This window comes from Pinus tabuliformis, chromosome 8, assembly GCF_031772625.1.
Source record: "Pinus tabuliformis cultivar Carrire ecotype Pingquan chromosome 8, CPIR1, whole genome shotgun sequence".
In the NCBI taxonomy this organism is placed as follows: domain Eukaryota; kingdom Viridiplantae; phylum Streptophyta; class Pinopsida; order Pinales; family Pinaceae; genus Pinus; species Pinus tabuliformis.
Window position 1 is genome coordinate 1834189436 of NC_142294.1, and position 23844 is coordinate 1834213279.

At 38.1% G+C, this 23844-nt stretch overlaps 1 pseudogene; it reads right to left on the reverse strand.

Annotated features, from left to right (window-relative positions):
- The window catches only part of LOC149243604 (uncharacterized), an 85619-nt pseudogene extending 65943 nt beyond the window's left edge, over positions 1–19676 (reverse strand).
- Positions 19677–23844: the final 4168 nt, after the last annotated feature.

Below are 23844 nucleotides of genomic sequence, written 5' to 3' on the forward strand. Positions count from 1 at the left end.
TTGCTTCCCTTTTTTATAGATTATTTCAAAGTCATAACCCAACATCTTTGTGACCCACTTTTGTTGCTCTTCAGAGGATAATATTTGTTCTAAAAAGTATTTAAGGCTATCATGATCTGTTTTTACCTTTTTCTGTTAGGTCCCTATAATACTAGTGATTACCCCATTAGTAAGTATTTCTTGTAGAAAATTTGTCAAATCTGTCTTCAAATCTGCCATGCCTGTCTTCAAATTTGTGTTCAAATCTATCTTCAAATTGTCCATCTTAGCTTCCATGCCATTCATCTTAGCTTCCACGCCATTTATCTTAGCTTCTGTTAGCTTTTGTGAGAGTGACATTTGTTGCACTTGGTCTTGTAATTTTGATATATCATGTAGCATTTCTTCCTCTTCTTCATGAGTCATGGTAGAGCTTTCAGGTTGCTTACTAGGTGTTTACATTTTCTTTCCTCGGGGCATCAGTTACCGATAATAATGCTCTACTATGCCCTTTGAATTCCTTCAAAAAAATTTTTCAAACCAAGCTTAAGAAAGAATTTAAAAAAATCTATACACCTTTTTTCACTTTGTAGGAGCTTGATATTGCCTCTGATGTATCTTTGTAATTTCAGATCATCCAGTTTTGAAATTGCGATCTGCAGTAGCCCTCTGTGTCCTCTTTCTAATGCCACTAGTCTGATCCAAAATGGATTCTCCAAGGAAGAGTTATGCCAAATCTCCCATAGTGACCTGATTATAGACTAGTTCAATAGAGTGAACTTGTATGACGTACTACGTGTCCCTGTTTCAACTTTTGGCTCTGAAAAATATATACAAGAAACTACAGTCCATCCCCTTCCTCTACCTTCTTACGAAATTTCAATCTAATGCTCAGAGAGAAAGTTATGACGATTTTCCCCAGGTCACCTGTTTGGAATGTAATTTAGGAGTCTGCAAAAAGACCAACTTCCTCAGATCATATCTCCGCAAATATAGCGTGAAAAGCTTTGAAATTCGGACCCAAGGTTCAGTGCGATTTCCTCTAAAATGGGTTTTTTTTGTTTCACTTCTGAAACATCGCAGAAAAAAGTTATAGCGAAAATACCACGATGACCTATTTGGAGTAGCGAAACCCTAGAATTCAAAACCTCTGATACCAAATGTTATGAAACCAGCTCACAAAAAGATAGAAAAGATAGATCAATGCCTTAGAATTCAGCCTCTTCGAGGGGGAAACCTCCTTTACATTACACAAATGAATTATTCTTTGATGATTCAAATGACAAAACCTCCTTTCTATATATAGGAGTCTAAGGAGTCACAATATAACCGAGCCGACCTAACAATAATAATATAAAGGCACAAAAATAACAATAGAGGGATTCTATGGGGCACAGTAATAATAATATGGGGACAATAGGGGCACAACAATAACAATATGGGGACAATAGGGGAACAACAATATTAATAAGGGATACAACTACAATAGTAATGGGGTAATCACTAGTATTATAGGGACCTAACAATACTCCAATACTCCATTGTCATCCATCAAAACTTCCATTCTGCCTTTCCAAGCACAAAAAATTGAGTTTCCCTCCAATGCATACTCAAGCCTCAATGCATTGAAAGAATTTGTTCCCGCATTGAAGAAATACCTTTTAATGTGCTCTCTGGACAAGCTAACGCGGTCTGCAAGGTAATTGTTTTGCGCTAATGATTCTCCCAACAGGATGGTCCGCATTAGTGTTGTAACGCTCCGAAGAAATTGACAGGTTGCATGCTTGAAGGAGATTAGAAGTGAGAGGGTTGTAATGTGGCTCTCTACTGAGCAATCCTACATAATAATGCTCTATATTTCACTAGCAGAGTGCGTTATAACTTTAATCAAGAGAAAAAAATTATTTCTCTCTCACAAACTTGCTACTAATCCACTCTCCCTTGAATACATGTAACCAAGATTCTATGTAGTTTTCAATGGCTCTGATACCATATATAAGTAGCTTGAAATTCGCAACTGCTAATGAATTTAGACTAAAATCAATAGACACAAATTTCTTCTGCTCAATCCACGTAAGGGAAAACATACAATAAAAACACATGAAATCATTCAATCACGGTGATTTTTTTTTACTAGGGAACCCAACTGGGAAAAGCCCTTCCTTAGTTTGTATTATATAAGATGAGAACAATGATCTATTACAATGACAACTTCAATGCTTGAAGCTCAACCTGCACTGCAATACTGATCTCCTCCTGACTCACCCGCTCGCACAAACTGTGTACACTCACTAGTATACAATAATAAATACAATTATGCCTTTTCCCTCCAATCAACTAGGAAATTCAAATTGCATGCATGAATAGGGCTGCTTTTAGTAAATTGACTAGTTAACTAAGAGATCAATGAGTTAACAACAATTACAATTACTCAATTGAACTCCTACTGACTCTATTCATGACTAGATCTCATAGACCTGAGTAACTACAACTCCACTAGATTGCTCGATATTAGTAATCAACTCATGCACAACTCTATTCTTTCCCACAAAATCGAATTGATTGACTTAACTATGTGACTTTGCCATGTCACTCCCACTAACTACAACTCAAGTCATCCTGTTGATGTGGAAATTTGAATTTCTCCATTTGACTAAGGAAAAAGTCAAATGAAGCATTTTCTTGCTACAGTTTTAAGAGAGGAATCAATGCCTTTGATGTACTCGTCATAATAAACCAATCATTCCATGCATCTTGGAGTGTGTCACCATCCCATTAAGGGAATTGACCAAAACAAAAGGATTACTTCCAATGCACTCTTAGTGAGAGTCAACTTACATGTCATAAAGATCCAACTATTGCGCTAGAGGGATATTCATTCTTTTATATTTTCATATAACTATAACTAGTCTATGAATTTATAGTCATTGGGCTATAGTTAGAATCAAAAATATTTTACGCATTCCTCTATAGGACACAGACACAAACACACACCCTTACCTCCCATAGATCCCACTAAGGATGAAAGGAATTGGTTACTATGCTAACCCAACTTTCAAGGCACCATTATGGAAAAGGGATCAAATTTTCACTTTCATTCACTCTTACGAAATTCAAAATGAATGACACCATTGTATCCACCCCATTAAGACCTTTCTGGTGACATATAGTTTTGCCTCATTCAGGTTCCAAAACAAAAAATTATGGCCAATTAAATGCTAGACTATTAGGTCTGGCCACATCATCCTAACTTGCCATGTGGAACCCACGTGGTTCTCATGTGGCTACCAAAGTCATAGCCGTGTCATCACCACATGACACCTATTCCCCTTGTTGCCGACTCATTCATGACTTCCCATTACTTACATGACCCAATGCATATATTGTTGCATTACAATGCCACGATGTCTATTACATAGGTACTAGGCCTGTAATGCCACCTCACCCTAGAAATAAAATCTCAAGGGTTTTTCCTTGAGTGCCCTTCAAAAAGTATAGGGTGCATCACGCTAAACTTATCAGGGTTATGTGCTGGTCCTTGAAATTCAATCATATACTCAGTGTGAAGGTTAGGCATTCCCCTTGCCTTATGTGTATTCTTGTTCACATCACACAACTCCTCACCCCACTGAACAAGCCCCATGAGCACCATGTCACCTCGAGACTAAAATCTTGGGACTTTCTACCATGCCCTCCCAAAATCTCTGAGGTCTGAGGTGACATCACTGGTCCCAAAATGGAAAAATAATGTCATCCTTTGCATGCCCTCCCAACATTAATTTCCACGTAGTTGTGGGTTCCATTAAATGATTTAGGCCCCTTGAAAATCACATAATTCTCATCATATGGGAAATGTAGCATTTTCTACAGTCATTCACCAAGCATTGAAAACAACACCATTGCCACATCATCTCGAGGATTTTAAATCTAGGAAGTTCTGCCTTGGCCTCCTTTGAAACCCCTAGGGTCTATCTAATGGGGAGAATCTATTTACATCACCAATGACCCAAATCAAGTTGAGATGTTTCCTAGCCCCACAATACCATATTGTCCCAGGTATTAAATCCCAGGACTTTCCCCCTTGAGCTCCATTTGAAACCCCCTGGGAAAAACCTCCATGGTCATAAACAATTATACAATGTTTAACCCTCAATGGCCCAGATTCCTCCTGCTTAAGAACTTGGTCACTGCGCTTGATCAAACGGTTGAAAAGGGCTTAAACCATTTCCTATAAGGTACTAAGGTTTCTACCCTCGTGTATATATATATATATATATATATATATATATATATATATATATATATATATATATATATATAGTTGTGCATCTCCTTTAAGGCTATCCCTCCTGAGCTTACCAAGACTCAGCCATGGCCATTAAACCAATGTATTCATATGATTATATATATATATAAACACTATGCTATATCTTCATACTCAATATAGCTACATAACAGTCCATTCCTTTAGGAAGGATTTAGGGGACTGACCACACCTATTTATACAAGAAATAATGCTCCTTATTGATGTTATGAACAATTTAAACGCATAGTGGCTAGTATGAAACATTCAATTCAATTAATCATATACAAGAATTAAGATATTGACCACTCAGGAACTTCAATTACTTATACATTGCACAAAATTAGTAATATTCATTCACACTGGAATTAACACTCAACATTAATATGAGTAATAAACTATCAAATTAAACAGATGCATATTATTCAAAATATGGATGCTTAAATAGACACTTATCTAATGAAGTGGGATTGGAAACTGAAATTGGGACTTCAACTCTCCACCCAACCTTAGACAAGCTACATCCATAATTATTTGTAGTTATCACCCCCCGCTAGATTCTAGTGCTTGAGGTGGAGTGTTTGTAAGAGGAAATTTAACCAATATTAATAGTTGAAATATGATGTCACAAGCCCACATTGCCTTCATCCACCATCTACACAAGCTTCCACTAAGCCTTTCCAGACTTTACATACATGATAAACACCCATTCTAGGATATCACAATACAAAGAGTCTTAGCTCACTTTCAAGAAAAGAGATTCCACTTCCAGGGAAGTTTCATTAGCTAGATAAGCACTACTGGATAAAGAGATCACATCTCCAGGTACTTTGTCAATGAGTCAAGCACCAGAGGTTCAAACACAAGGAAGCTCCTGGTGGCTCATCAACCCTCACAAATACTTGAGTGTATTTTCCCTATCTAGTAGTTTCATCAATCCACAAGATTCCAATGGGTTCTTCAGCCCTCAAGAAATCCACTTCTCTCTATAATGTTTTCACCCAGCAAGCCTCTTCATGTTTCCTTAGCTGGTTCACCTTTCCTATAACTCGATCACTATAATATTGATCGTTGCTATATTTTTTCACCTCCGCTCCATGGAGGATTTTTCTTCAGTGATCATCACTGTGTTTTTCCATTGTGCATGCATGAGTGAGTTTCCTCCTCCCCTCGACTTGTTTTTGTGCCTCCTCCAACAGACTAATCATCTATATTTTTTGAGGCTACACACATGTCAACCTACCTTGGACAATGCAACTTAGTTTTCCTTTAATTTTTTTTTCCTTTGTTTCTTATGGTTATGCCCAAAAGGTAAATGGAATTGTCCTCTATTAATTTACTACACAATCACCACATTTAAGCCTCTCCACCAACCCATGGCTGATATATTTAAAATCACCAACTCCTTAAGCATTATCCCTCCCCAAGCAATGGAATCCATGTCCCTTTCTCTCAGCCAATATGCTACAATTATTTATAATGAGGGAAAATTTAACCAGAGGCTGTCACAGAACCCTACCCCTTTGGGGAACACCGTCCTCAGTGTTCAATATCCATATATAAATAACACATGCTTTAAAACCAAGCACAACTGATATGGAGCATTATACACACAACTCTGTACAACATTTACAATGTATTTTCCCATACTCATTTGCTTACCCAACAACTCAATGGATATAAAATCCATTAAGTCAACCATTTTTTGGTGGCTCTTTTGTAGTCTTCTTATTTCTTTTTACTGTGTACTCTGATATCTTCAAGCTATTTATGTTCCCCTTTTTAGTCAGTTTCTTTCACCCCAACTGGGCAGTCTAATATGTTGCATCACAACATACAATTTCTCATGAGATTCCTTATAGATGGTACTACTATGAAATCAAAATGTACCCTCATGATTGCAAGCCAATACATTGCAATATGACTTAGAAACATGGTCAATCATTCTTTCACAAGAATGATCCCTAGTAATGAGTTATTAATCACAACGATATTTAATACAATTATTTATTCGTTAGCATTTTCATGGGCTGAACACATATCTACACATGTCAATAAGGTCAATGTTGAGAGGGCCTCCCTTGCACCATTCTCATGGCTTCTCTGTCACTGTCTGTTTATCATTTTCTTCCTTCGTGTCTTCAACTGCCCCTTTATTCATACATTAGGCTTCATTTAGATCTTCTTTCCTCGTTGGATTTGACTCATCCCTTCTACAAAGATCCATTATATTACATCCATGACCCAAGAAATAGAAGGAAAAATGAAAGGAATTTGAAGCGTTCATAACAATTCATAACAATGATACAAAACATAAACAATGTAGCATGGACATGCGCAAGTTAACAATAAAAAATAGTAGACCCAATATGAGTGCAAGTCAACATGAAAAAATAATAAATCAAGTATTAAAATCAATTCGGAAACACAAAATGCATAAAAACATTCAACAATTACGGCAACCCAATTCCCATGAGTTTTGGAATTTCTCCACATTTCATGAGTAAGGATCAACGTGAGCTCTCTCCATGATTTCATTCAGTCTCTTTTCTACAAGCAATGACAAAAATTTAGTTCAACTTATACACAAATTATTTACAATTTAATCACACTACTTAAAATTGCAACAAGATGATTATGCTGCCACATCTAACCAACCCTCTCGTTAGTTGAGGCCGGGTAACCATCTTTCCTATCTTCTAAAACTGTGTAGGTTCTAGGCACATTTAGAGCCACATCCTGAACTATCTAAACTTCCTAAACACGGTACAACCTTGAGCCATAATTCTTGCATTGTGGAAAGTCCTTTCTTAGGTGATTCTCCCTGCAAGTCCAACACTTAAAGGGCCCTCTTCTATAACTTTTTTCCTCTTCTCCTATAGTCTGAGCATGTTGATATTTATTAGCATCATTGAACCTCGGCTAAGTTTCACCTCTATTGGTGGTGAAAATTATTCCCTTCTCCCTCGACTTCTACCCCGATTTTTCTTGCTTTCTTCCTTTAAGTTCAAAGCTACCCCTTGCCTTCAAATCGACCTTGAGCTCTAGCCTGTGCCTAGACTACCCATAACAATGTTTCCGTTTCCTGATCACATCTTTGAGGGTCTGTGGCTCATCGAATTCAATTCGGTCTTTAAATTTGGGTGGCATCCAATTGATGTATCTCTAAGTCTTTTCTTTCTCATCTTTGAGGTAGCGCACATATCTCAACAAATCCAAAAACTTGGTGGTGTATTCCTCATCTGAAATTTCTACCATGCTGAGCTCATAAAATTCCTTAGCATTTCTATCAAAATACCTCTTTGATATGTGTTTATCCTTGAAGTATCCTTAACAATTCCAAGAAAACTGCGCTTCTCTAATTCCATTTACGTTTTTTCATATCTTCCCACCAAATATCAACCTTTCCCTTTACTCGGAAAGTAGCTACCTTAGCTTTCATGTTTTCTAAGTAGTCATGGATTTTGAAGAACTTTCTCATTCCGAGTGTCTAGGCTTCTAGATCCTCTGATTTCTCCATATTACCATCAAATGTGGGAGGCTTGGCCTACTTAAAATCCTTTGGTACATATTCTCTTTCCCTTGTTTTCCCATGATAACGATGATAGCATTGATTTCTTATGTAAGAAACACCAGAGTGCTTCCCATGAGTGTTGGTCTCTCTCTCTTGGGTACTTAATGGGGTATTTCCCTTTACTATGTCTTCACTTAAGTATATATGCCTCTTTTTAGATCTGCTCTCATCTACTCGATTCGTTCTTTCTTGTTGTTCTAAGGGACCCTGCTTGTCCCTATGAATAGCACCCAACTCATGTTACCTCTGCCTTTACAAGTATGATAAGATTTGCAATATAAATGCATTGAATCCTACTTGTCTCTCCTATGCTCTAACAAGCCTTTCATTATCAGCCTTACATTTCCTTATTTCTACCCTTAAGTTCGTCAGGGTATCCATTAAGTAGGGAGAACCTGCCCCTCCTCCTTATTCAAATGATCTTTCTTCTTGTCTATGCTATGACTAGTCACAACTATATTGTACCATCCTACTATTCATTACTTGGTCCTTCAATTCTATATTATACCATCATTTGCTGTTTATGTGGTCTTTAACCTTCATGTGCTGTCATACACACATTGATTTGGGTGGATATTGGTGGCCACCTTCCTATTCCACTTGGAACCCCACTATTGTACCATTGTTTCTTTTAGTTTCTGTAATTGTAGTGCAGTTTACTATATTTGGTAGTTTTTTGGATCCTGAACTTCTAGAGCCATTTTGAGGCCCTAAACAACATTTTTTTGGATAATGGGTAAACATCATTCATCAATTAACATTTGCAGTCAAAAGTTATAGTCCTCAGATAGATCTTTCTAATGAGGTATTGTGCACAACAAATGGAGATTGTATGCCAAAGTTACAACCCTGGGAAATTGATGTACCGATTTGCCTGAATGGTGCCCATAGTTTTGGCGCTTCATCTCCTAGAGTTAGGTTTATGGATGTTTATGGTTTTCCATTGCTTCTCAATAATAAATAGGCCTCCAAGTCTCATTGTAACATAAATCAAAGGCATGTAGCCGCCACATCTCTTCTCAGAGATAAGCTATCATCGCCCGAGCTAGTTTATTTCCATTATGTATGTAAGCATATTTCAGTTATTTGATATTAATGAAATGAAGTTTTATTTATGTTGCATCTCTGTGTTTGTGTTTAATATGTATTCTATTGCATTCTTGCATAAGTCCGGATCAGTGGTATCAGAGAGATCTGCTCTTTCTCTATTTTTCTTTGCATGTCCCCAACGAGGTTAATGTATAAGGAATTAGGGCTTGAACTAGTTGAACCTTTGCAAGACCAGCCTTGCAAACCTTGATGGCCTCCCATGGTAGAAGAAAAGAAAGACGAGGGAGCAAGAGATCCCTTCAAAATATTGCTCGAAGAAGCCCTCAAGCAACAAAGGAACGCGATGATGGACATGTTTGCCCAGATCCTTCAGTGGATGCCCACAGTTGATGCATCTTCATCCGACAGCCACTTTGGAAGCACCAATCCCTTCAAGGTACAAGTCAGCTTTGACATTCCCATATTTGAAGGATAGATAGATGCAGACACCATAGATAGATGGTTAAATCTATTGGAAGGGTATTTTTTAGTTCATGAATTTTCCAATAGGGAAAAAATTACTTTTGCACTCCTCAAATCCTCCCCCCATGTCAAAGACTGGTGGGAAACCTACTGTGAGAAGAATAACGAGAGGGAACCCTTACTGTTTTCAACCACACCCACTTGGAACCCTTTCCGAGATTCCATCAAGGAGCAGTGTTACCCTATCAGGAGCTATGAATATAAGTACATAAAGTGGAACACACAACAATAGGTAAGGGAACAAGACGTGCTAGAGTTCACAAATATTTTTCATACCCTTCAAACGAAGTTGGGTGTCAAGGATTTTGAGTGGCATCTGGTACTCAAGTACCGTGGTTTTCTGCACAAATACATCTAGGATGAGATGGAGTTATTAGACATTTCCTCGCTTGCCACCGCCTACTGATACACTATCAAGATCAAGAAAAAGTTTAAACAAAAGGAGCGAGACTTTATATTTGTAAATTTGAAGCAAGGGAAAGGCACCCCAAAACTACAGAAAAAAGGACAAAGCCAAGGCGGGGTGACATAAGACAACTCGTTGAAGTGGCAAGAAAATATAAACACCACGAAGACAAAGAAGGACACAAGAAAGTGGTGTGAGTTCCATACGTGCCCCACTCAGAACACAAGTGAGTGTTGATCCAAGCAGTCATTGGTGGTCGAGTTGAAGGCTTCAAAATCAGATGCATGTTCTGACTCTAAGTCAGAACCCGATAAGGGGAATGAAAAAGGGAAGATAATTATTGATGTAGAGCCTAGTGCCACTATTGCCACCACTAAGATCCAGAAGATTGAGCCCGAATATCTAGAGGAGGGGGAGCATCTCTTCCACTCACAAATGTGGGTGAAGGATTTGATGCTGCAATTCATTGTCGACATCAGGAGCCAAATAACCTCATTTCAGAAGAGGTAATGAAGTAGTTGGGCCTACTGACCACACCACACCTATAATCATACACCATCAGGTGGCTTCACCAAGGAAGAGATCTCCGCGTCAGCTAGGAGTGCCACCTTCCCTATAACATCAAGCCCTTCACGGATGAGGTATTGTATGATGTTTCTCCTAATGAAGTTTGTGATGTATTATTAGGCCAAACATACTTGTGGAATTTTCATGCTATGTATGAGTCGAGGCCTTACAATGTTATTATTTATTTCGCTAATAAGTTATACAGGATACTGGATATAGCCCCGCCTACTGCCATCTCTTTGATATATGCTAAGCAATGCAGTAAGATCATCTATGAGACCAGAAAATTTGTTTTCTTTTTGATTCACTCTCAAAGTAAGGGGAAGATCATGGCCACATCCATGGCCACCAGGATGGGTTCATCCACGCAGCAGAAGCAAGTGGATAAGGTTGTGGAAGAATACATGTACATCTTCTCCTCACTTATAGGGGTATCCTTGCACTGTCAGGTCAAGCATTCAATTGTTCTGACTCCTAGAGCACCTCTACCCAATGGGCCGATATATCATCAATACATTTTGGAAAATGAAGATATCAAGTGGAAAATTTAGAATTTTCTACAAAAAGGGCACATCCGACCAAGTTCATTGCCTTGTGGGAGCCCTATTGTACTTCTACAAAATAAGGATGGGACCTAGAGGCTTTGCATTCATTACCACACACTAAAAAAAATCACTGTTAGGAACAACTATCTAATCCCACGGATTGATGACCTTCTAGACCAACTCAAGGGGGGAAAGTATTTCAGCAAGATCGATCTGAATTCTGGCTATCACCAAGTTCCAATAAAGCCCACCGATGTATGGAAGACCACCTTCAAATCCAATGAAGGCCTTTTTGAATGGTTGGTTATGCCCTCCGAGTTGAAAAATTACCCTGCTACTTTTATGAGGCTAATGGATGACATCTTGTAGTCCTTCACCAACTCATTCATGGTTGTTTATCTGGATGACATCCTCATCTTCAACAAGGGTTTTAAGAACACTTACAACACATTCAACAGGTCCTTCAAACCCCGTGGCAAGACACACTATGTGCCAACTTGGAGAAATGTACCTTTGGCATGAGCCAAGTCCAATATATGGGTTACATCATAGATGAGCGAAGCGTGCATATGGATTCGACCAATATCCAAGTCATTCAAGATTGGCCAGCCCCGACCACTCTAACAAAGCTTAGCAACTTTTTTGGCCTTGCAAATTTTTATCGAAGGTTCGTGTTGGGTTTCTCCCATATCATTTGGCCTTTGAATCAAATTACCAAGGGCAGAGTGAAAGAAATTTTTTCCTGGTCCTAGTCCCAACATAAGGCATTCTTTGAGTTGAAGTGTTACCTCTGCTCTGCACCGATACTCACATTTCTAGACCTATAGTATCCATTTGAAATTGAGACATATGCCTTCGACTATGCTATTGGTGCAGTCCTCATCTAGCAAAGACATCTAGTGGCCTATCATAGTGAGAAGCTTTCCTTTACAATTCAGAAGTACCCCACCTATGATAGAGAGATGTATTCCATTGTGAAGGCTTGCCGACAATGGAAGCATTACATTCTGGAGAAGGAGATGATCATCCACACCGATCACCAACCTCTCTAGTTTATATAGACACAAGGGAAGTTGGAGAACAATCACCATCAAAAGTGGTTGACATATATGCAACAATTCCACTTGAACATTAAATATAAAAATGGTAGCACCAATCATGTTGTAGATTGCCTTAGCCGGCCCCCAGTTGCAACAGTGATTACTGTTCTCAACTATTGTGGCCACGAGACCTCTATATGGCTGCAAGTATACAAAAATGATCCAAAGTTCGCCTCCACATACTAGATGCTAGTAGATGGCAAGAAAGTTCTTGATTTCCACCTCTAGGATGCATTATTATGCTACCTGGGCCACCTTTTTGTTCCTTCAAGCGAGTGTGCCAAGATTATTTGGGAGGCGCACTATAGTCAGGTCATAGGACACTTTGGTGTGGAGAAAACTGTGGCTGTACTACAAAAGTACTTTTATTGGCCAAAAATCTAACAGGATGTTGGGAAATATATCAGATCCTGCACTGCCTACGCCATTGCCAAGCCAACCATCAAGAAGACAAGCATGTACACTCCTCTTCCTACTCCTAGCCAACCTTAGGAATCCATCTCCATGGACTATCTATCTAGCCTCCCTTCTACCAAGCATGGTAATGATTGTGTATTTGTGGTCGTGGATAGATTTTTTAAGATGGCTATATTGGTGGCCTACAAGAAGAGTATCACAACAAAGGACACTGCCAAACTCTTCTTTGAATGAGTGTGGGTACATTTTGGGATCCCACAGACCATTATATCATATTGGGATAACAGGTTCTTGAGCACATTCTGGTCAAGACTCAGACACTATTGGACACCAAGCTCATCAAGTCAACTACATTCCATCCCTAGACTGATGGCTAAACAAAGGTCATTAACATGATGATAGTGCACATACTTCGCATGTGCAACTCCAAGAATCCACTAACCTAGGATGAGAGCCTTCTCTATGTGAAACACATTTATAACGAAGCTCTCTATAGCTTGACTAGTCGCAGTCCCTTTCAAGTGGGTCTAGGATTTCAACCATTGTGTCCAATTGATGTTGCCGTGCCTATACAAAATCCACCCATGTACTGTTTAAGGATGATAAAGAAGCTAAATTTATTGAACACATCCAACACATCCGCCAACAGGTTCACGTCATATTGGAGAAGTCCAATGCCAAGTACAAGCATCGACATGATCAACATCGGGTGCCACACAAGTTTTAGGTGGGCGACCAATTTTCGCTACATTTGCAGAAAGAATGCCTTATCAGAGCCCATCAGAAGCTAAAACCACTCTGATATGGGCCTTACACCATTACCAAGGTTGTGGGAGACACTTATTTTTAGCTAAGCATTCCCCCATTCCTTGGGCTGCACCCAGTGTTCAATGTGGACCGCCTTCATCCATACTTTCCACCATTATTGGACACAACAGACATTGCAGAACAACTCACACCAACAGAGCTAAACCCCGACTGCATGGAACATGTTATGCAACCAATTCACAAAATAGAAGAATAAATAGATCAACGAATTCAAAATTAGCTTATTTGAGGGGGAAACCTCCTTTACATTACAAAAATGAACAATTCTTCGATGATACAAATGACAAGACCTCCTTTCAGTATATAGGAGTCTAAGGGGTCTTCAATCCAACGTTAGATTCTATGAAATCATGATTAACATTTCTTTTGTTCTCATCATGAGTTTCCTCTACTACCTTTTCACCATTAGGAAGCCTTTCTTATAATAGTTTTGTCCCACCTTCCTTCAAACCTTCCATGTCTTTCTTCAAATCTTCCATGTTTTCTTTCAATTTTACTTCTATACAATTGATATTAGCTTCCATGCCATAGATAAAATAATTTATCTTAGCTTCGATCGCATTCTTCAAATAATCCATCAAGAACTGATCAGATCATGGATAGGTAGATCAAGAACACTCACCAGCAGAAGATCCAATTGTATCAGGTTGTCAAAGCTGGCCAACTCCTGCACTAAGGTAAGTGGCTCACCAAGGACCAAGTTCAACAGAAGTTTCCCCATCTCATGGAGGCACTCAAAGCAATGGGGTCCATTGCTTCCTAAGGGGGGAGGAATGATCCAAGTGTATATTGGTGGCCACCTACCTATTCCACTTGGAACCCCACTATTGTATCTTTATTTCTCCAGTTTCCATAATTGTAGCACAATTTACTATTTTTGGTAGTTTTTTGGGTCCTGAATTTTTGGAGCCGTTTCTAGGCCCTAAATGACATTTTTTTGGAAAACAAAAAACATGAGTATTTGAATCATGTTTGTAGTTGAAATCTATAGTCCTCGGATAGATATTTCTAAGGAGGTATCATGCATGTCAAATGAAGATCGTATGCCAAAGTTATGACCCCGAGAAGTTGATGTACCAATTTACCCCAATGAGGCCCATAGTTTTGGCACTTCATCTCCTAGGGTTAGGTTTTTTGATGTTTATGGTTTTCCATTGTTTCTCAATAATAACTAGGACTTCAAGCTTCATTGTAACATAGTTCAGAGGCATGTAGCCACCACATCTCTTCTAAGAGATAAGCTATCATTGCCCAAGCTAGTTTATTTCCATTCTAAATGTAAGCATATTTGAGTTCTTTGATATTAATGAAATGAAGTTTTATTTATGCTACATCTCTGTGTTCATGTTTATATCTGTATTTTTTTGCATTCTTGCATAAGTACGGATCACACACATAACTATTAGTTTTAGACATACATAAGTGCATCATGTAGATTAGCACCTTGAATTTTCTTGGAGGCTGGTGGTATGACGCTAGCTGAAACAAGTAATTTCAAGTTAGCAGATTAATCTCAACTAAGTCATCAGTACTATTCTACATGTAGATATCAAAAGGAAAACACCAATAGTACATATGATCAATTCATACAACAATAAGGTTTCTAACACTTATCGCAAGGCTTTAAGGCCTCACTTGATCTCCAAAGGTCCAATTTTAATATTCACTCTATTAATTCTGTGATAGAGACCATCTAGTCCAAGTATTGAACTTGGAAGCTCTAATACCACTCTATGACACACCTACTTACCTCCCATGGATCCTATTATCCCCCACAATGTCCCAGGCTGAGAGGAATTGACGAAGGTAACCATAGACCAAGATTTCAGTTTGGTAGCTAGCCATGCCAAACCAGAGAGGGCTCTCTTTGTGAGATCCCAACCAAAGAATTGATTGGAATACAAAATTATTTTAGTCTAGATATGCTAGGCTCATATAGGTTTTGAAAATTTAGGGTTTTTATGTTGGATAAGGGATGAAAACTAGGTAACTAGGTCAAAGGATCAAAAGGGTAACAACAACAAAGATATAAAGGAGCAAGGTAGAAATAGTTTTGTGATGGTTTAGAGTTTGTTAGTGTATTGTAGTGTTCAAAATAAATAAGAGGTCTTAATGAGCATATATATCATGAATTCATTAAGTAAGAAAGAAAATAACACATAATGATATTCCCATCAAAACAGAGCTTTATGAAAAGAATTATGCTTATAAACTTAAGGAAAAACCACTAAAGAACAGATGAATGGAAAGATAAGATGAATATCTTTCCTATGAAACTATAACAAAGAAAATACAAGATCACAAACTTACTGCGCATGAATTCCTAGATAATAGCTGCAATTGTTCCTTTGATTTCCTGAAAATGCTCAAGCACAAGCTACAAGAGTTCTCTCCTCAAATGTCCAACCCTTCTCTCTGATTGAGAAACTGATACATATAGACAAAAATAAACAATTTTCCCACCCTCAGGGGTTGAATCCATGAGTGGTGGAAGAGTTCCCAAGAATATCTCAACCAATAAGTGAGACTGAGAAGGTTGAATACAAACTCTTCATTTAGACTTTGATTTGAGTTTTTCCTCATTAAGGAGGCCTAAGTTAACATTAAAAAAAAATTATTAAACTAATTTATCCATAATTACATCATCAAGACATAATTTACATCACCCTTTTGACTTTTAGCAAAGTCGAACTAGGAATTACAAAATATTACACAGTGAAAATTTTACAAAAATCTCAGAAATTTCCAAGTGCGCAGCGAGCTATTGGAGACAATTTTTGTGTGCCTTGTTGAAGTCCAAATCCTGATCTGAAGCCTATTTTGGAAATATGGGAGAGTGTATATGTCTTTAGAGTATTTTTCCACTCAAAATGACCCATTTTTGGCTGAGATATGAAAATTTCCCAATGTGTCTCCAGGTGTGCAAAGAAATGGAAAAAGAGGGGCAGAAAGGTGATTTTTGGCCTCTTTTTTGAAAATTTCTCAAAAAATGAGCCCTAGAAGAGGAAAGTGGGAAAATGGATTTTGAGAGGGGGTCATAATATTTCCAAAAATTCTGAGTTTCCATCATTTGGAGCCCCGAGGAAGAAGCGCAGCATGAGCTCACTGCGCTCCTAGACAGAAATTGCAAAAAATTGCAAGTCTACACCAGTCTACACCAAAACACAAAATTTTCTCCAAATCCTCCCAAAAATTGTCTAGAGATGCCTGATGAGGTATGTTATGCAACCATGGATGCTTCAACAAGCAAATCTAACTTACCCTTCTCCTCTTTGCTAATTAGGGTTTCATCTAATTTGGCCTTCGACTCCTTGATTTTGCCCTTGTAAAGTTGATTTTCCTTGTGGTAGTGGATGGCCATTTTCCTTTGCAACTTGTTATCTCTGTTGGGTTTTTCTAGGAGCTTCTCAAGGTTTCAATTGACATTTTCAAGCCAAAACTCCCTGTCCTCATTTATTTCCATGCAATCCTCTCTTCAAAGGCCAATTCTTCAATTGGTGGCTTTTGTTCTCTTTCCCTCTTTCCCTCATGCTACTCAGCATCCTCATGGTCCACCACTACCTTGCCTTTCCATTTCACGAGTAGCATCCTCATGGTCCACCACTACCTTGCCTTTCAATTTCACCCTTTCAGACATTTTGGTAGGATCCTATACAATTAGTTGCACAAATTGAGAGACTTGGTAGCTATAAAGTGCATGAGAAACCTTATGTAGTATTGATATAGCCTGGAAAATCTTCCCTCACATGTGAAGAACTTCATGGCAACATTCATCAATGGCGCATATCTCTCAAACAAGTATCTGAATGGGAAAACATGTGACTGAGCTCCTTTGTATTGTGATTTAAAGTAGGGTTTGTCCTCTTCTAGGTCTAGTTTCATGCCTTTGAACCAGTTTTCACCATGGTTTGGTATGCCTGTAGCTTGAGAGATGGAATCCACTGAAAACATGAAATCAGTCCCTGCAATGGTGATCTTGTCTTCCTTCAAGGTGAGGTAAAATATGCTTGTGAGATGGTCATGGTGACCTACTTCCTACACTCTTTGACAAAACCCTAAACAATTGATATCTTCAAAGAATTTCATGACAAATGGGGAGGATGTGATTTCATTGCAATTAGAGGGCTCAAACCTCATTATCTTCCCCCCTTGTTGTACTTCCTCTTCTCTGATGGTGATGAGTTAGGATCCATACTTCAAACCCTAGGTGAAAGGCAAGCAAAAACAATGAAATTTGCTGCTGTGAGGGAATGAGGTGGTATGATGGACTTAGGAGTTGCCTAATTTTTTAAGGAAATTTAGGAGGGTAGGGGATGATGTCAATGAGTATGGGAAGAAGGAATTTTGGGAAATGAGTGAGGGAGAGGGTGGAAAAGGCCAAAACACAGGCCTACCCTAGAAAGAGATAGGGTAGACTAGGGTTTAGAGGAAAATGATTGAAAATGAGGGGATAAGGATTTGTGACATATGGAGATAGTGTATTAGCTGCAAATATAGGTGTACGAACAAGGAATCTAGGGTTTAGGAAAAAAATTCATCATTTGAAGATCAAAACCATGAAAATCATGTAAACCCTAGGAGAAGAAGTATTTGATCAATTTATTGACATATGAGGCAAAGGAGGGCATGAAAATGATTAAAATTACTTGTTATAGAGCTTGGAGGATGAAATAACTGAAGAGGAGCTTTGAAAAACGTATTTTGGTGGTCAAGCACCAATTTTGGACAACTATGTCCCATGTGAAGCGAAGGCCTTCTGTGCACAACATACTATCTTCCAACCCACTTTTGCAGGTATTAAACTACTCCAAATTGCGAAACTGATATCTCGTTGGCAAGATCTTGAAGTCTGCTACAAGATGGACACTTAAGCAGGGAGAAAAGTTGATTTTCCCAATGTCACTCCAAAAACATAGCGTGCTTTTAACAAAAGCGCAACATTGAGCTAGGGTTTAGGGAAAATGAGGGGAAATGAAGGGAATGGGTATGGGAAATGGTTGGGAGGGGTATATAAGGTATGTGTGGGGGTTATGGAACATAAAAACTAGGTTTTTTCTCACTACGATGAAGAAAAAACATATGGAGACCAAAAGCACAGTGAAACCCTAGGAGAGGGATTTTCACCGAATTCTTCGAAATGAAGGATGCATAAGAGGTGATAGATGTTTACTTACTTTCAAAGGAGATGCTTAAACCAGTTAATGCTGAAATGAAACCCTTTTGATGCTTTGGATGGTCCTTTGTAGCTTGAAAGTTGATTTTTGCTTTGGTAGTGACATGACATCATATGTCCCTTTGAGAAAGGATGAGACGAGGTAGTGTAATGCAACATTGTCTTATTTGAAATAAAACATTACCTTTAACTTTATTTTTCTTTCACTAATCTGCTAACTCCCTTTACCCACTGACTTACATGATGGACATGTTTTTGTTTTAACATATGGTATCATGATGACACATGGAGTGAAACCCTAGACCATGACCTAAAATGAGGAATTTAACCATTTCATGATCTAAGACACTTAAATGAAGACATGATACCTCAAAGAAGACAATGACCATGACGAGTGATGAAGACCATGAGTAAGTGAAGGGAGAAACATTGACCTAGACACAACATCTAGTGACCAATTTTTATTTTAAAACCTAATGAAATGATAAAATTTGACCTCGAGACCCTAACAAACCTTGTAAGGGCATATTTGACCACTGGTGACTAACATGACTGGCAAGTGCTAACATTGGCTTTAGCTGGGGATGGGAACTCCTTGGAGGTGTCAAGAACACCGTAGACCAGGTAGCCTTGTTCATTGGTCATGAATTCAAAACCCAAAGACCAAACTCAAACTGAAAATTGCCTGACTAACTAACTTTGACAAACTGAACTGACTTGACTATAAAGAACACATTGACTGAACTTACTTATGGAAACAGACCATCAAGATCTTAGGGCCTTCACCTCGGGATTCAGATCCTGATGATAACCGCCCACCTGCTGAAGATATATATACAATCATGTTAAATGATCTCTCCCATGTAACCAATCCATCAAATGGATACTTACTTGAATTCTGCTTGTACTTTTCTTGAGTAGACAGAAAAGACAAAACATTGGCCACTCCAAGTGTCCACTGAACATGTGCTCATGATCCATAAATATAAGAAAATTCATCTTCCCAGATGGCTGCAACAAATTGGCAATAGGGTCTATAATAATCTAGAACATTACCATATCTTGAAAGTCAGAAGAAATACAAGCACACTCTTCATTTTCTGAATCTGGAGGAAGATCATCATGTGCAAGAGGCTCTAAAACAACCTCTTCTTTATCACTGCTCTCCTCTTCATAATCTGCTTGCAATGTTTGATGATTATTCTTTGCCATAATTACATTTTCTAAAACCTTCACACATGCCAATTCAAAATTATGATTTGCACGAATCTGCCCTTGAAATAGTGCTTCAAAAAATGGATGAGATGGAGAGACATATGAGTGGTGAATGTCTAGAGATCCTTGTTCATACATTTCATCAGAAACCTCATCTTGGTTTTCACAAACTTGATCTTGAAATAAAAACTTAGAGAAAGAATAATCTGAAAAACAAGTGAATGACTATCTTCATACCTCTCATCCAAAAGACGGGGTTTTGTATGCTCATGGAAAACTTTAAATGCAACAACCACTTCAAGTATATTTGATTCCTCATGTGATTCAACAAGAAGAATATCAATTTGACTGTCACAAGAATCAAGGAAAACAACTTCTTGTTCACTATTTCCTTGCAAAAGTAGATGATCATTGTCATAAGATGGTTCACTGCTTAAGTTTTATGTACATGCAATTTCAGAATTCTGACTTGGACCAATTTCTTCCTGACTGTTAGGATGCAGATCTATTTCATCTTCAAGCAAAGAAGAAGTTGATGTGTGCTGTGAATGATCCTTTGTATCAAAGCAACTAATCTCTGTTATTTTATGTTGGGAAGAATATTCATAAAGGGCCTCTATGATCTCATAATCTAGACATTCTTCATCACCAAAAGTCTTTTCAAGGTATTGAATGAAATTTTCACAGGATTCACAACAATCTTCAAACAACAAGAATGAATGATGAGATTTTCCATAAAAATCAAAGAATTTTGTGTGGAATTCTTTAAGAGAGAATAAGCTACCTGGCTTCAATCCTTCATACTATGATCTTGCTTTTCCCTCTATGGTAGCCATAGACATTTTCATCAAACAATCCTCATGAAACCTAATCCCGAGCTTATGTATATTCCAATGAAATTTGATTAGATGCAGAATAGCCTCATCCTTGTTTCCATATATGAATTTGGGCAAATTAGTTTGCTAATCTATGCAAGGAATTCGATTAGGAAAACCATGAATATGAGATTGATTCATAGGAGCGTACCTTCGAGCAGTTGAATCCATCTTGAAAATAGTTAAGTCACCAAGAAGTTCTTCAAACTACCGGTTTTTGAACAATGGATTCGCCATGAAAATTCTAAGTTGTTGGATTCTTCGACACTAGAGTCACAAGGTGAAATATGCACAACCTTTCTTGTGTCTGATTACTATTCACCATCATCAATTAGATCTAATCCTTGTAGTTCTTTCCCAGGGAAGATATGGTCTTTTGTTCCCCAACAACGGTGCCAAAATGTTATCCCCCATAATGTCCTAGGTTGAGAGAAATCGACGAAGGTAACCACAAACCAAGCTTTTGGTTTGGTAGCTAGCCCTACCAAACCAGAGAGGGCTCTCTCTGAGATCACAGTCAAAGAATTGACTAGGATATAAAAGGATTTTAGGTGAGATATGCTAGGCTTAGATAGGTTTTGAAAATGTAGGGTTTTGATGTTGGATATGGGATGAAAACCAGGTAACTAGGTCAAAGGATCAAAAGGGTAACAACATCAAAGATATAAAGGAGCAAGGTAGCAATAGTTTTGTGATGGTTTAGGGTTTTTCAGTGTAGTGTAGTTTTCAGAATAAATAAGAGGTCTTAATGAGCATATATATCATGAATTCATTAAGTAAGAAAGAAAATAACACATAATGATATTCCCATCAAAACAAAGCTTTATGAAAAGAATTATGCTTATAAACTTAAGGAAAAACCACTGAAGAACTAATGAATGGAAAGAGAAGATGAATATATTTCATATGAAACTATAACAAAGAAAATACAAGATCACAAACTCACTGCACATGAATTCCTAGATAATAGCTGCAACTGTTCCTTTGATTTCCTGAAAATGCTCAAGCACAAGCTACAAGAGTTCTCTCCTCAAATGTCCAACCCTTCTCTCTGACTGAGAAAATGATACATATATACCAAAATAAACAATTTCCCCACCCTCAAGGGTCGAATCCATGAGTGGTGGAACAATTCCCAAGAATATCTCAACCAACAAGTGAGACCGAGAAGGTTGAATACAAACTCTTCATTTAGACTTTCATTTGAGGTTTTCCTCATTAATGAGGTCTAAGTTAACATAAAAACAACTTATTAGACAAATTTATCCATAATTACATCATCAAGACATCATTTACATCACCCTTTTGACTTTTACCAAAGTTGAATTAGGAACTACAAAAAATTACACAGTGAAAATTTTACAATAATCTCAAAAATTTCTAGGTGCACAACGAGCTATTGGAGGCTGTTTTTGAGTGCCTTTCTGAAGTCCAAATCCAGATATGAAGCATGCTATGGAAATATTGGAGAGTGTAGATGTATTTAGAGTATTTTTCACTCAAAATGACCCATGTTTGGCTGATATATGGAATTTTTCCCAAGGTGTCTCTAGGTGCATAGTGAAATGGAAAAAGAGGGGTAGAAAGGTGTTTTTTGGCCTCTTTTTTGAAAATTTCTCAAACAATGAGCCTTGGACCAGGAATGTGGGAAAATGGGTTTTGAGAGGGGGTCATAATATTTCCAAAAATGGTGAGTTTCCATTATTTGGATCCCTGAGGAAGAAGCGCAACGTGAGCTCACTGCACTCCTAGACATAAATTGCCAAAAATTGCAAGTCTGCACCAGTCTACACCAAAACACAAAATTTTCTCCAAATCCTCCCAAAATTTATCTAGAGATGCCTGATGAGGTATGTTATCCAACCATGGATGCATCAAAAAGAAAATATAACTTACCCTTCTCCTCTTGGATGATTAGGGTTTCATCTAGTTTGGCCTTCAACTCCTTGATTTTTCCCTTATAAAGTTGATTTTCCTTGTGGTAGTGAATAGCCATTTTACTTTGCAACATGTTATCTCTGTTGGGCTTGTCAAGGAGCTTCTCAAGGTGTAAATTGAATTTTTCAATCCAAAACTCCCTGTCCTCATTTATTTCCATGGCAATCCTCTCTTCAAAGGTCAATTCTTCAATTGGTGGTTTTTGTTATCTTTCCCTCTGAAGTGCCTTCCTAAGACCCATTGTACTTGGTCTCTTCCTTACCAATGTCCTTCATGCTTCTCAGTGTCCTCATGGTCCACCACTACCTTTCCTTTCAATTTCACCCTTTCAGAAATTTTGGTTAGGCTCCTATACAAGTAGTTGCACAAATTGAGAGACTTGGCAGCTATAAAGTGCACGAGCAGCCTTATCTGGTATTGAAATAGCTTGGAAAATCTGCCCTCACATTTGAATAACTTCATGAAAAACTTCATTAGTGGTTCATATCTCTCCAACAAGTATCTGAATGGGAAAACATGTGAGTGAGCTCCTTTGTATTGTGATTTCAAGTAGGGTTTGTACTCTTCTAGGTCTAGTTTCATGCCTTTGAACCAATTTCCACCATGGTTTGGTATGCCTGTAGCTTGAGATATGGCATCCAATGAAAACATGAAATCAATCCCTACAATGGTGATCTTGTGTTCCTTCAAGGTGAAGGAAAATATACTTGTGAGATGCTCATGGTGATCTACTTCTTGCACTCTTTGTCAAAACCCTAAACAATTGACATAAGCATTTCAGACAAATGGGGAGGAGGTGATTTAATTGCAATTAAAAGTCTCAAACCTCAATATATTTCCCCCCTTGTTGTACTTCCTCTTCTTTGATGGTGATGAGTCAGGCTCCATAACTCAAACCCTAGGTGAAAGGAAAGCAAAAATAATGAAATTTGCTGCTGTGAGGGAATGAGTTGGTATGGTGGACTTAGGAGTTGCATAAAATTTTAAGGAAAGTTAGGAGGGTAGGGGATGATATCAGTGAGTAGGGGAAGAAGTAATTTTGGGAAATGAGTGAGGGGAGAAGGTGGAAAAGGCCAAAAAACAGGCCTACCCTAGAAAGAGATAGGGTAGACTAGGGTTTAGAGGAAAATGATAGAAAATGAGGGGATAAGGCATTGTGACAAATAGAGATGGTGTATTAGCTGAAAATAGAGGTGTAGGGACAGGGAATCTATGGTTTAGGACAACAATTCATCAATTGAAGATCAAAACCATGAAAATCATGTAAACCCTAGGAGAAGAAGTATTTGACCAATTTCTTGACATATGAGGCAAAGGAGGGCATGAAAATGATTAAAATTACTTGTTATAGA